At 36.3% G+C, this 14,885-nt stretch overlaps 1 pseudogene; it reads right to left on the reverse strand.

Moving 5' to 3' along the window:
• Window positions 1-12,239: 12,239 nt before the first annotated feature.
• On the reverse strand, window positions 12,240-14,513 carry LOC113120297 (1-phosphatidylinositol phosphodiesterase-like; annotated as a pseudogene).
• Between the last annotated feature and the right edge of the window lie 372 nt (window positions 14,514-14,885).

Below are 14,885 nucleotides of genomic sequence, written 5' to 3' on the forward strand. Positions count from 1 at the left end.
GCTGGGAGTTTTCATTTTCCCCCATCAAGGGAACCAGTCTCTGGGGGTCTAGCTGGTGCGGGTGAAACTGTGTTCTTTTCTGTTATTCTCAGGTGTCCCATATGTAAGACACCCAGAAGGAGAAACAGCACCCACAGTGTATTACCCCAGTGTGGTTGCCATGGTACATTGACGCCGGGGTTGAGAAGCTACAAACTACTCATAATTTAAAGCCACTAATAATAAAAACTGCTTTTAAATGTATTTTTTTATTTTCTCTTAATTTCTTGCCAACTGGGTAATATTTATCTATATCACCAAAACACTAGAAACATTTAATACAAGCCTGTCCTTGAAAAAAAAAAAAAAACCTACCATATAGGTAGTTTGTGCAAGCACCTTATTACTACCTACATTTATGTTTTAAAGTTAAGTGCCTTCTAGCGGGCATAACAATAATAAAGCATCATGTTGTGTCTGTTGTCATGAAATGAAATATAACTGTCATTACCAATCAAAATGCATGTTTATTTAAATGCAATGTGTGGACTTTTTACACCGATCTCACAGTAATTCGTACATATTTTACAAGGTGGCTTATTCGTTCGAATGACCACACCTAACCCCACCACTAAACCTACCTAAATTATGATTTATAGAGCATATACATTTTATGATCACGTGTGTTCTCTGGGATCAAACCCATGATCGTATGATTACATATCGTCGTACAACACAATTCTCTACCAACTGGGCTACACAAAACCCAAATTACAGCTCCAATAAACATTAATAAGAAAATGTCCTGTTGCCAATAGGGGCGAAATTGTAGTATACACTATGATGGGTCGTATTTCAGGGATTTGGACAAACGACCTATACGGGTGTATTCGTTGGAGTACAGGTTGAATAATACTGATGAATTGAAAGTAAGCGAATCGTTTTATTCGAACAGTATAAAGAACCGGTTTAGTGATTCTTTTACATCTTCGTTCTTTGAGTCACTGACTTGAGAATCCTTTAGACTGATTCAGTTTGTTTCGTTAATGAATCTAAACATTCATGATGCTTATAAGTAAGACCCTGTCCCAAATGGAACACTTCATGTGCACTTGTGGTCTTATGGACTTACAATGGCCACCGTGTGCGGGTGTCCGTTAAGTCCACAAGACCATAGGGTGTCCCAATTGCACCCTAGAGCACCCCCTTTGAGGCCGTTTTGCACCCTCGATCCACACTTCTGCCGAGCCCGCACTGGAGAGCTCCGCAGCAGACTTCTACACGACATTCAAAGCGGCACTACATCATGAAAGTGCGGACTCAGAGGAAGACCGTGAGGGTTTAGGGTGCCATTTGGGACTGGGCCTAAAACGCAATCCAGACGTGAACTGGTTCACTGAAAAGATTTAACCCAATTCACGAAGTGGACATTGCCAGTACTGATGAATAATATGATTTAGCAAAAATACTGTGCTATACTAATTTGCAATGTTAAAATAACAAACGACAGACATCTGAATCGCATCATTTTAACAAACTGTCCAAACAAACAGATTGACTAAAATGAACTGGCTCCCCACTACATTGTATAAGGGAATGAATGCATAGGCGTATTTTAGTCAAACAAAAGTTATTATCAAGTTAATATGCTTTGCCACAGTTAGGACTACAGTGTACCATTTAATACTGCTGCATAGAAGATTTCAAATACAGTACAACTACTTTGATATACTCCACCTGCAGAGAGCATGGTGAAGGGATAGTTCACCTAAAAATGCAAATGCAGTAGTCATCTTTTATTCACCCTCATGTTATTCCAAACCTGTATGCATTTCTTTTCTAAGAATGTTAGTAACCAAACAGTTGCCCGTAGCCGCACTTATGTTGTAAGTAGGCAATTTTTTTATTGTTCTTTTAGGATAACTATATTAACTAATCTTAAAGGAATAGAACCTTGTACTAAAGTGCTGCTTGTCTTTTTACACTTATAAGGCAAAGTCCACTGGTTATCAAATCCAAAGCCACAAAACACGAAATATGCAGGAATAAAGCAAAGCGTGTGTTTGTATCTGTGTGATGGTGCACAAAAGTATGGAACAAAATCACTTTGGCACAGAAGAGGTCAATTCCAATACAATTTTGAAATTTGGGGCAGCAATTGGCTTGGAAATTGAAGCAAAAGACTGTCCAATTTACAGACCATTTCAATTCCATCCCCATCTCCAGCTGGAGGGCTATTCTCAAACCAGAACTGCCACAGAATGCAACTTCCTTGCGAGACTTGAGTATGTTTATCACGTAAAGGATCTACCACACACAAGCAAACACTAACCCACCTCAGTGGTGTCTCAGCAGAGCAGGCCCTATTATCGGCGCTCTGAAGCTTGGTCATAAGTGCTGGTGATTGTTCACACTGAGGCAGAGAGGGCACAGGAAATGTGTCATTTACTTCACTGTCAGAGACATGATCGCAGCAAAACTTCCCAGTGACAGAGAATGTAGCCACTATAGCCACTGTGCTTCTGATTCCTTATATTCCTTAAATTATGCATTAATGATTCTTGGGGAAGCACCAAAATACTTGATCGTAACTATGTTTTACGCTCTAAATTCTAATGCCAAAGTGTTAAAAAAAATTAATTATTAATTTGGTTACACTTTATTTTATGGTTCAATTCTCACTATTAACAAACCATTAACTATGATCTTGCCCCAATAAACTCCAAATTTGCTGCTTATTAATAGTCCGTAAGGTAGTTGTTAAATTTAGGTTTGGGTTAGGATTAGGAATGTAGAATATGGTCATGCAGAATAAGTGCTTTATTAATACTAATAAACAACATATATGTTAATAATAGACATGCTAATAAGCAACTAGGTAATAGTGAAAATTACAATTACCAAGCGTTACCATTTATTTTTGTTCAGTATTTACCATATTTATCAAAAGCACCATGGCTGTGTTTATTATAACACAAACTGTGCTTATAATGTGCATTTTTAACTACAGTACATGTTGTCAAATGAACATTAATTGCTTTAATTAACAATCACAAGTACCACAAAACACGGTAATCGTTCTTAGTTTATGTTTAGTATACTACATTGCATTACATACTACATTATTATTTGTGAACTTTTAAAGCAGTTTTTGAAAACTGCTTTAAAAAATCAGTGTAAAGATGTTTACAGTCTTTAATATTTAGAAAGCTCATAACGTATGTTGCACTTTATTTCTAAATTATTGAACTGAATGTTAGATTTTTTTTCTTCTTTTAAATAAATAAAAACTAGCTCTTGATTTCCAACCCCACTGTACCACAAGCAGATTTGTACTGAAATAAAAATAAACGGAATTTCCTTAGATGAGCACAGTAGAGAAACTATTTACCCAAACTGATGTTTTTCGCTCCCTTGATAGCTCTTTGTTTCTTCCAATTGTCAAATTTGACAAATTTGATTGGTCTAACCTTTACATAGTGACTTAAATCAGATAAGCGCTTTCTGGGGCTCAGCGCTGACAGATCTTGAGGACCATTGCAATTTGTTTGATAATCTCTTTCTCCTTGTTTTTTCCACCCTTAAAGCTTGTCTGTTTGTGTCCTATTACTCACCTTCATTTGCTATTCTACGCTCTTCCCCTTTTCATTAATGCAGCCCCTTCTCTCTATCCCTCGTTTTCATATTACCGTCTCTCTAGCCTTGTTTTATCCCTTTATTCCTGGCTCTCTTTCCCCTCTCTCTCTGTAATAACAGGCCTATGGTAAATGCTGCTCCCTCATGCCCTCCCTTGCTCTCTCCCTCTCCCACCAGCCAAATTACCAGTTGGTTACTATAGAGACGTGTTTATAAATGCTCTTTCCTCTTTTTATGATTCCCAATCTCCCCTTTTTCTCTCTCCACCTCCCCTCCTGATTTTCTCTGCCAGCATTTTCTGCCCTGCAAGGCGCCTATTCTTTCCCTTTTTTCCTTTTGCGTTCTCTTATTATCCTTTTTTTTCCCATCTCCATTCAATTTTTTGCCCTCTCAGTTCATTTTTATCATTATTCGGACTGTGTTTTTCATAAGTTGTCATCATCGCTTGAATCTCCCCCATAGTTCCCGGAGAGACCGATCGGCTTCTGTGACACATTTTGATTTGTTGTGCAGCTCTCGCAGTCTTTCACTGCAGAGAAGCCCTCGGTCCCATCTCAATTAAACAGCTGCGTCAAATGACTAATAATCTAAGATGTTTACCTCACAAGCTGACTTTCTGTACTGACACAGATCTCTTGAAAGAAAGAAAAAAGAGGACTGTGTATTTGCTAAAGATGTTAGAGGGAGATTACAAATTGAACTGTATATCATTTATCAAATTACACTGAGGGGACCTTTTCACTAATCAAGTTAGGAAGAAGGGAATAAAAATGATAAATACCAAATACTGCATCCATCAGTCAAATTTTATCTAGAATGCACATTTCAAATGCAGCTTAATATGTTTAGAGCAAAAGGTCAAAACAATTTAAAACAGCAAAACGTATAAGTGTCACGGGAGACAAGTAGGCCTGCAGTCTGCTGTAAATTCAGTCAGCATTTATTCACCTATATTCGTTCCAAACCTTTAGAAAAAAAAATTATGTTTTGAGGAAATTGACATCTACAGGTGCATCTCAATAAATTAGAATGTCATGGAAAAGTTCATTTATTTCAGTAATTCAACTCAAATTGTGAAACTTGTGTATTAAATAAATACAATGCACACAGACTGAAGTAGTTCAAGTCTTTGGTTCTTTTAAATGTGATGATTTTGGCTCACATTTAACAAATTCACTTTAACATCTCAACAAATTAGAATATGGTGACATGCCAATCAGCTAATCTACTAAAAACACCTGCAAAGGTTTCCTGAGCCTTCAAAATGGTCTCTCAATTTGGTTCACTGGGCTACACAATCACAGGGAAGACTGCTGATCTGACAGTTGTCCAGAAGACAGTCATTGACAGCCTTCACAAGGAGGGTAAGCCACAAACATTCATTGCCAAAGATGCTGGCTGTACAAAGAGTGCTGTATCCAAGCATTTTAACAGAAAGTTGAGTGGAAGGAAAAAAGTGTTGAATAAAAAAATTCAGAAAACCGCAGCCTTATGAGGATTGTCAAGCAAAATCGATTCAAGAATTTGAGTGAACTACATAAGGAATGGACTGAGGCTGGGGTCAAGGCATCAAGAGCCACCACACACAGACGTGTCAAGGAATTTGCTTAACCACAGACAATGTCAGAGGCGTCTTACCTGGGCTAAGGAGAAAAAGAACTGGACTGTTGTCCATTGGTCCAAAGTCCTTTTTTCAGATGAGAGCAAGTTTTGTATTTCATTTGGAAACCAAGGTCCTAGAGTTTGGAGGAAGGATGAAAAAGCTCAAAGCCCAAGTTGCTTGAAGTCCATTGTTAAGTTTCCACAGTCTGTGAGTGGAGTGCTTTGACTTGATTCAGTTTGTTGACCGTTCTACACATAACAAAGTACATATTTTAGACCTGGCGATTTCAAGTGGATCCCTTGTGTCTCAGTTGTTTTTTTATCTGTATTTACCTGGTGCCAGTATCTCCTCTTCTCCTATTGTGACATATCGGAAATGGAGATCAATTGAGCTTTCTGACTTTTCTGTTTTTATTGATTCCACATTAAGTGGTTTCTCTTCATCTGATCCTCTGGAGACAAAAGTTTCTGTTAAATGTTAAATTCTGTTATCTTATCGGAGCTGGACTCTTTTGCTCCTCTAAAGTCATGCTTTGTTTCATTTGTACATCCTGATCCTTGGTAAAATGACGATTTGCATATGATGAAGACATCTTATCACAAAATGGAGCACAAGTGGCATCTTACTGGTTTGACTGTTAATTATGAAGCTTGGAGAGATTGTTTGCAACAATATAAGGCTAGGATTGTTTCTGTTAGATCTGATTATTTTTCTAAGATGATTGGTGACAAACAAAGAAATCCGAGACAACTGTTTAATTCTATAAACAAATTGCTGAACTGTAATACTTTTTCGCATGTTACTGCTTCAACTCAACTTTGTAATAACTTTTGAGATTTTTTCGATACCAAGGTTGATAATGTACTGTATGCAAGGTTTTTTGTGCTTCTACTTCACTTTCATCTTTTTCTGTTAAATGTTTCTTATTCTGGTACTCCTTTTTCAAACTTCTGCACACTTGATTCATACTCTCTTCAAAAGGAGGTTTCTCAAATGAAGCCAGCCACTTCTTTACTTGATACCATACCTACTAGTCTGTTTCAGTCATATTTAGTTTCTTTTTGTCCAGTTGTTTTGAGTATTAGAAATGACTCTTTGTGTACTGTGGTTTGTGTACTGTGGTTATCCCATCAGCTTTTAAAATTGCTGCAGTTACCCCAGTACCAAAGAAGACAAATATTGTATATAAAAACCTTTCCTCATTTTCGTCCCATATCCAATCTTACTTTTCTTGCTAAAATTTAGGAGCAAATGGTAGCTTCTCTGTTAATTTTCACTGGTCAAGGTTACTAATGATTTGTTAATTGCTTCAGATTCTGGTTATCAATTTTGATCCTTCTTGATCTCAGTTCTGCTTTTGACAGTGTAGATCATTCGGTTTTAATTACTCAGCTAGAAACTGTTTTTGGGGTCTGTGATACTGCACTTAATAGGTTTAAGTCCTACCTCTCTGATCGTAGGCAATTTGTGTCTATGGGTGGATTTAGGTCTAAAACTGGTGCTGTGCAATCTGGAGTCCCTCAGAGATCAATTTTGGGCCCCTTGCTTTTTAACATCTATATTTTTCCACTTGGTCAGCTTTTGAGATCTCTTGGTCTAAAATGTCAACTTTATGCAGTCGATACTCAGATATACATACTCACTAATCCTAATGACACTGTGCCTCTTGATTTTATTTCCACATGTATTTCTAGGATAAAAGAATGGATGTCACAAAATGTTCTTTGTCTTAACATTGAAAAAACTGAGGTTATGCTTATTGGTTCACCCCACCAATTACGTAAAGCTGGGTCGGTTACTTTCCCTGTTGATGGTTCAATTATGGAGTTTAAACTAAAACTAAAGAATTTAGGGGTGATTTTCGATTCAAATTTAACTTCTGAGCTACATGTTCAAAACACTGTTAAAACCTCCTTTTTCATCTTAGAAATATTGCTAGACTACGTCCAATGCTGTCTTTTCCTGTTGCTGAGAGTTTGATAAACACTTTTGTGTTTACCAGGATTCATTTTTGTAATGCCTTGTTGGCGGGGGTGTCAAAAGCTAGCTTAAACAAATTGCAGGTAGTGCAAAAGTCGGCTGCTTTAAGACTGATGGGCGATAGGGATTTTTCTTCATTAGCTCCAAAACTGTGGAATTCTTTACCTATTGAGATAAGGCAAGCTAAAACTCTTAGCATTTTTAAATCTCGCCTTAAAACTCATTTTTTAGGGTAGCTTTTAATTAAACATTTGTATTGTTTATTTATTTTAATAGTTTTTATTTGTTGTTGTTTTGTTTTGTATTTCTTTTCATATCTTTCCTTGTTGTATTATTTTATACAGTGTATTATTTGTTTTTGTTCAGTGCTTTGAGATCTACATTTAAAAGGCGCTATAGAAAATAAAGTTTATTATTATTATTATTATATGGGGCGCAATGTCATCTGCTGGTGTTGGTCCATTGTGTTTTTTGAAAACAAAAGTCACTGCACTCGTTTACCAAGAAATCTTGGAGCAATTCATGCTTCCTTCTGCTGACCAGCTTTTTTTTCAGCAGGATATGACACCTGCCCAAACTGACAAAAGCAGCAGAAGTTGGTTAAATGACCATGGTGTTGGTATGCTTGACTGACAGTAATTAAAGCAAAAGGAGCCCTTACCAAGTATTGACAACATGCACAGTAAATGAACACACTTTCCAGAAGGCCAAAAATTCACTAAAACCTTTTTTTTATGGGTCTTATGAAGTATTCTAATTTGTTGAGATTTGTGTTTTAATTTTTTTTTTTTTTTAATGTGAGCCAGAATCATCACAATTAAAATAACAAAAGACTTAAACTACTTCAGTCTGTGTGCATTGAATTTATTTTATACACAAGTTTCCACAACATTATAATTTATTGAGATGCAACTGTATATGATTTTCCTTACAATGTAATTGGACTGTGATTGTCACGACACACATCTTTACAGAGCGTATTTAAATAGGTGACCATAAAGAGCATCTGAGATCTGTGGAAATGACAAGATTTTATGTGAATAATGACTTGAGCGAAAAAAGTCAAATAAACCAACCGGCTTTTAAACAATACAAAGATGATTAAATTGTGATAAAAAATAAACTAGCTTGTTAAAGATCCATAACTAAAATACATTAGGTTATGAATAAATGCATTTCAATTATTTCAGCAAAAGATGTACCCAAATTAGTTTTAAAAGGAACCATTGAATAAAAAAAAAAAAAAAAAAAAATACATATAGGGTGTATACTAAGGTTATATAAAAAAAGAAATAATATTATTATTACCAAATGTCCTGTTTAATCTTTTTGTCAGCTCGTTTTCTCCTAATTAGCACAGGTGTTGTATTTCTTTTTTGAGACTGATTGATTGTAGGCCGCATTGATCTAAGCTTTGTACTCAACAAATTCCAAAATAAATCACAAATAACTTTTTTCCACTCAAGAACTGAGGTGCATAGAGATCAATGATGCCTGTGATCAGTCCGTTCCAAAAAATAAAAATAAAAACCTGTGCTAATTGAAAGAAATCAAGTTGACAAAAAGATGGAATCCAAGATTTGATGTTAATATACCATAGTGACAGATTTATAAGCCATTTTGAAAAGGCCAGCCATTTTTCATCTAGGAACACCAAATTAGGTAAAGGATTTTCAGCACAGCACAAGGATAAATATTCTGTCTGTTTGCTAATTGTAGTTAACTAGCTAAGAACAGAGTATAATTGTCTTTGATTCTTGTAAAAGAAAGACATGTTAGCCAGTAAGGTTATTAGTTCAAGTGCTGTTGGAAATGTCGTACCTTAGCAACAGTCTATAGCACTGGACCTGATGAACTAGTTTTGCCTCATTACGCAAGGACATTTAATTTGTGCTAATGGCAGGGTAATTTAGTGCCTAGGCACTTTTTGTAAGTGCATTACAATAAGGTCTTATGACTCAAGCAAAGAAAGTCAATGATGAATTTGTACAAATCAGACCAGAAATATTCAAGGACAAAGCAGGGAACAGGTAAATGACCGCACCAGGCTTAACACCCTCTAAGATTATAATTTTTTTTTGCACGGGAAAATCAATTCAGCCAAGCTAATGCACACTGAGCACGACATATTCAGACCAGCAAGGGTTGCACTGCACAAATGACTTGTCATTAAAGGCCATTCAGGCTAAAAGACAGATTGATTTAAGCACCATGACGCACTCTATTGCTGAAATGTGTTCTGACGGGTTGTAATTGGCGTTATTTACTTTGTGCAGCAGGGCATCTTAAATTCAAGTAAAATTGTTTTTGCATGCTATGCAAGCAGATTTCTTTTTTTGAGTGCATAACATAATACCTAGCAAGTTTAAAAGAAGTAATTTATATAATAGTATAATAATTCTATATAATAAATTAATAAATTATTTGACAAATGCAGTTGAGAATGTTACCCTTTTGAATATAAGAAGAAACGGAGATAGCACTTCCACTCTGGAAGAGAGAAAAGTAACAGAAAAAGTCATTTACTGTGTGTACAACTGAACTGCAAAAATAAACAGTGTTTTCACACTCCACAATATTGAATCAACTAGAGTTGGGAACTGGGAATAAAAGCCTGTTCACACTAAAAACAATATTATTAAGATGACTATTTTAACATCTACAAAGGACAGTTTTGTCTGCCACATTAAATGTTGGAGCCCTTTAAAATCTGATTGACTGAAGGGAGGAATGAAATGTTACGATAATTTATCATTTTACATTTATTCTTTAAATAATCCCAGCTTTCGTGCAACAGAATTGCATTTCTGTATCCCAAATCATTCTTACTTTATAAAGTATCGTTGAATAGAACTATTAAGTAACCAAAATCGTTCAGAGGATCGTTAAACTTGTTATGAATCCCAGCCCAAGAACCAACACTGGTGTCTTTCACTCAAAGTCTGTTTGACGGCCTTGTTGCCGCCTTCAGTCACAGCGTGTCTTGCATCAATTTTGCAGCCCACTTTTTCTTTGTCCCAATCTGCATGCAGCAGAGGGAGGAAAAACGATTTGGACGCAGAGCTAAACACATTCACACACCTTCTGTCATCCTTCTGTTGCTCCGTCGTTCTCCGTGCCTTGTTACCCGGCTGTGCAGAGCCAGGGACGGGAACGCTCGTGTGATGTCATAGACACGGGGAAAGAGATGATGGGACGCAGAAGCGTGACACTGAAGATGTAAAGCTAGTTTCCTCCTGCTGCGTTTCCAGCGCCAGTTAACTGTCAAGTGCCTCGTGTACGGCCGAGGCTTTCTGTAAAAGCTTCACCTACTGTAAGACCAGAATTCGTGCAAGCACATTGCGGATGTACAGTTTGAATCTTGTGTTTGTGTGGCCTTCATTCTAGGTTAACGTAACAGTACTCTGTCAATTGCTCCTCTAAAAAGCCTTGGGGATGCATGAGTGCTTACCTGGTAAACATTAATTAAAATGCTTACATGCAATATGAAACAAGAGCTAATGAATCACCTCAGAAACAAATACAGATTTCCTTGAGCAGTTCGGTCAGATTAAGTTCAATATATGCTTAGGTGCTTTTGAAGGCTATATTTATTATATATTACCTGCAGATTTCAGGGTTGCAAGCATTAAACATTTCCTTTTGCACAGATGACTCATTGCAGAACCTGTCATTGAGATCGTGGGCATCGGGGGCAAACAACAGCGCTCCACCGTTGTGGCAGAGAGTTGATTTAAAACCTGAACTTGTCCTTGAAATAGAGCAGAAAATAAATCCAGTAGTGTTAGTGTGAGAAAGTTTCCATTTTTTTTAACATCTGAGACTTATGTAATACTACTGAAAACCAAACTTCTTTTCTACTTTGTGTTAACTCAGCTTGCTAGATGGATGTCAGTTGCACCGACGGATAAAAATGGTCTGTTTATTATAAGCGTGAGCTGCAGTCATGTTGTCTGCCATGCTCTTTCATCAGCTAGAAAAAAAGCATTGTGAAAGTGATCCCAACAATAGTTTCCTCTGTGTTGTTATTGTTATAGCTGTAGACTTTAACAGCTTTTACATATCTGAATTCTGATTTTATATCTTACAATTCTGGTTGTGCCTTTTTGTGTTATCAGAATGATTATAAATATTAGTTTCCTAGTTGGAAATTGGACATATATGGCCTCTCTACGGTTGTACATGTCCCATTTCAGATTAGGAAACTCATATTTACAATAATTCTGATAGCACATGAAGGCAGCATGATTTTACACCTCGCAATTCTGATATAATATTTTGCAATTCTGACTTCCATAAGTTGTCATACTTGGCGTGAATGGGTTAATACAAGAATACAGAATACCAGAAATGTGTTACATATTCGTCTCCTGATGTGGATGGAACATCATCCCTAAACTCTGAAAGTGTTCGTTGTAATGCTTTTCAGTGTGTTTGCGCAACCAGTTAAGTCTGATTTTTGAGCGAATGGCACTTATGAGACCTTTTTTGTTTGTGAATCATGCATTTTAATAGAGATTTAACCTGAATTAAACTTGAGCTTGTTCTTGAAATAGAACAGAAAATAAAACAAATAGTTTTAGTTAAGAAAATCTCCATTTGTGACATCTGAAGCTTAAGTAATACTCCTGACAACAACTTTTGTTGTACTTTGTGTGAACTCAGCTTGCTGAAGACTGTTCTGAGAAGGATGTCAGTTAACACCTTTCCTTTGTGTTGTACACAGAAAAGAGGACAGAGCGTTCTATTTTGAGCGCCATGAAAATGCAGACGATCTTATTAAAGTCCTTATGAAGTGACAGGAGAGCATTTTATATCAAATTTTGTCATGACATGGTGTTATGACAGAAATTTGTATAAGTGCTTTATTATGTCAGATATTGCAAAATTTGCCAGCGAGCTCAAACTTTTTCTGTCATGGTTATGGAAATTTCAAGGGTATGGGTAATTTAAGTCATAGTTATATCTGGGATTTGTGTCAATTAATGAAGTATTTTGGTGAGCTGCAGGTGTATTAGTCCTGACGTCCTGCCGTTGTCTCTCAATAATTGAAGCCTATAATAGTTTGCACTAACTTGGCACCAGAAAAGTCCATTGCTTCAATACCAAACCGCTTCCTCTGACCGACATAGCCTGTCAGATATCCGTGCAGGCGGCGGTTTATTAGCCGGGCCAGGGCATTGGGATGTGCCAGGATACTGGCACCGCTGCTGTAGGTAAGGAACATTTGGTTTTTGTTACCAACCTCAGCCGCCTCCAGTTGAGTGGAGACACTTCTCCATTTCTTTTCCACTTCAGAGAGGACACCTGGGGTGAGAAAAAGTTTTTATCAGTACAATTTCAAAAACATGGTGATGGAGAAAAAACTCACTCTGATGGATTTCTAAAAACAGTTGACAGATGAAGATTACACTCTGGATACTAAATATAATTAGTCTCCTAAGGATCTTAGTAAGTCTGTTTTCCAGAACCCTTTGAAATGACTCAAACATTTAATTTAATATTTTGTCTCCCACCCCATTGCTCGTTTTCCTGGGATTGGCTACTTTTACAGTATGTTCCAGCAGTTGATTTATTATTATTATTTTTTTTTTTTTCAAATTTTGGTTATATGAACATGAAAACACTAAATATTAAGACTGAATTAAAAACTTGGAAGCTACCTTTCATGGCAAATAGTTATAGAATACATTTTAATATTTTTTGTAAAATTATAAAAACCGTGTTAAATAGTTTGGGATCAGTAAGAGTTTATAGATTTGGTCTCTTGTGTTCACTAAGGCTGCATTTATTTGATTAAAAATACAGTAAAAACTGTTATTTTGTGAAATATTATTACAATTTAAAATAACTGTTTTCTATTTAAATATATGTTAAACTATAATTTATTCCAGTGATGAAAAAGCTGAATTTTCAGCCGCCATAACTCCAATCTTCAAGTGTCCAATGATCCTTCAGAAATCATTCTATATATGGATTTGCTACTCAAGAAATATGTATGTATTATTTTTATTATTATATTGATGTAATTATTAAAAATTGATCAATCATTGTTATTAATGAATGATAATATATTTATAATTTTTTTTATACACATTGCTTGAGATATGAAATATGATGTGTAAAAAAACAATGAAAAGCACTTGTAGTCAATATCACTTGTGAATAGAATATTTTATTTGTCATTTCCAATCAAGTCATAGTTTTATCAAATTATGCAAAAAAATTAATAAATAATGAATTATTTAAAATGCACAAAGCAACTGTCAGCTATTTTATTCCAAAAGTGTGTAAAAAGCATTTCCATTACCATCGTTTATTGAATTTCATTCAGTTGAAATGACATTTGTTGGATCAGTAGTGTCTTCTAAGAGTTAATTTTCTCCAAAAGCTGAAAAGTCCCTCCCATATTCACAAACCCATCACTGCGTCCTTACCTTCCAGTCATCTGCTAGTTATAGCACATGCCCAGTTTAGGGCCGGTGAAGTCTTGAAGTACCATCAGCTTTCCCTGCGCCGCTCCCATGCTGGGCATCTCCCAGTGTGCATAATCATTAATATAGAGCTCCACTGCATTGTAAAAATACTGCGTGCCGCTCAACTCCTCTTTCAGCCTCATCAACACCATTTCCAAAGGACACTTCCTTAGGAAAGCCACCACGTCCATTAACACGTCCCCAAAGTGAGCATACTGATACGAGATGCCATGGAGGGTGAGGGACCAGGAGTTGCATTCGGCCAGTGTAGGGGCCATGATGTTGTGTGTCCCGGCCCCCGGGCATTGACACTTCTGATAGGGAGTAGACATCAGGGATAGTGGCCATCCAGGAAGGGTTCAGGATCTCAGGCATGGAAGTGTCATCATAGTAAGGGGTCTGGATGACCCTGGGTCCCGGGATGGTTGAGCTATGAGATCAAACAGAAGTCAGATCATCATCAGACAAATAATACATCCTTATCTGTCTTCCTAAAAAGATACAAGATTACTGTGAAAACCCTCACGCTTATCTATAATGGATGGATATAATGAAATTAGATAATTGGTTCATTTGCTCATGATAATACCAGGTAGACAAAGAGACACAGCTCCATTTGGGCAGTCTGAGATAAAAGCACTTGTTCAAAAAATAGATAACAGATGGAGGACTTTTCTTTCAGTGAAATGGATTTTGCTTTACTATAAATGGAATAAGAACTGTAATTTGTTATATAAGATACTATGAAAGAGGTTTGGGAATTATGGATATTACGAATCTCACCCCAGAAAAATGCCCATCATCATTAGCTGCAAAATGCGTCTTCTGGTGCCTTCCATAATGAGCCTTTTCAATGGCCTCTGATCCTTTACTATAAAGATAATCATTAGAATAATTCAATTTTTTGGAATGACATCATCCTACATAAAAACCAGACACTTGGTAATTATTTTATGGGGTCCAAAGTCTGCTTATGTTTGGAGTCTTTTGTAATGTAATCATTTTTCTTCAATACATATTCTATTATCCAGAAAAATATAATTGAATTTAAAAAAGATGAACATCTGTATGAATTCCAGATTTCCCAGTATTTGGTTTATCACCCTTTTGCTTCAAACTATGTGAACGAAATCTGATGACCATGTTCTCCAGCATAATTTCAGATGTTCCAAAGAACATTTTGTGCCTCAGTTGGAGCAAAACAAAATCTG

This window comes from Carassius auratus, chromosome 19 (genome assembly GCF_003368295.1).
Source record: "Carassius auratus strain Wakin chromosome 19, ASM336829v1, whole genome shotgun sequence".
NCBI classification, from domain to species: domain Eukaryota; kingdom Metazoa; phylum Chordata; class Actinopteri; order Cypriniformes; family Cyprinidae; genus Carassius; species Carassius auratus.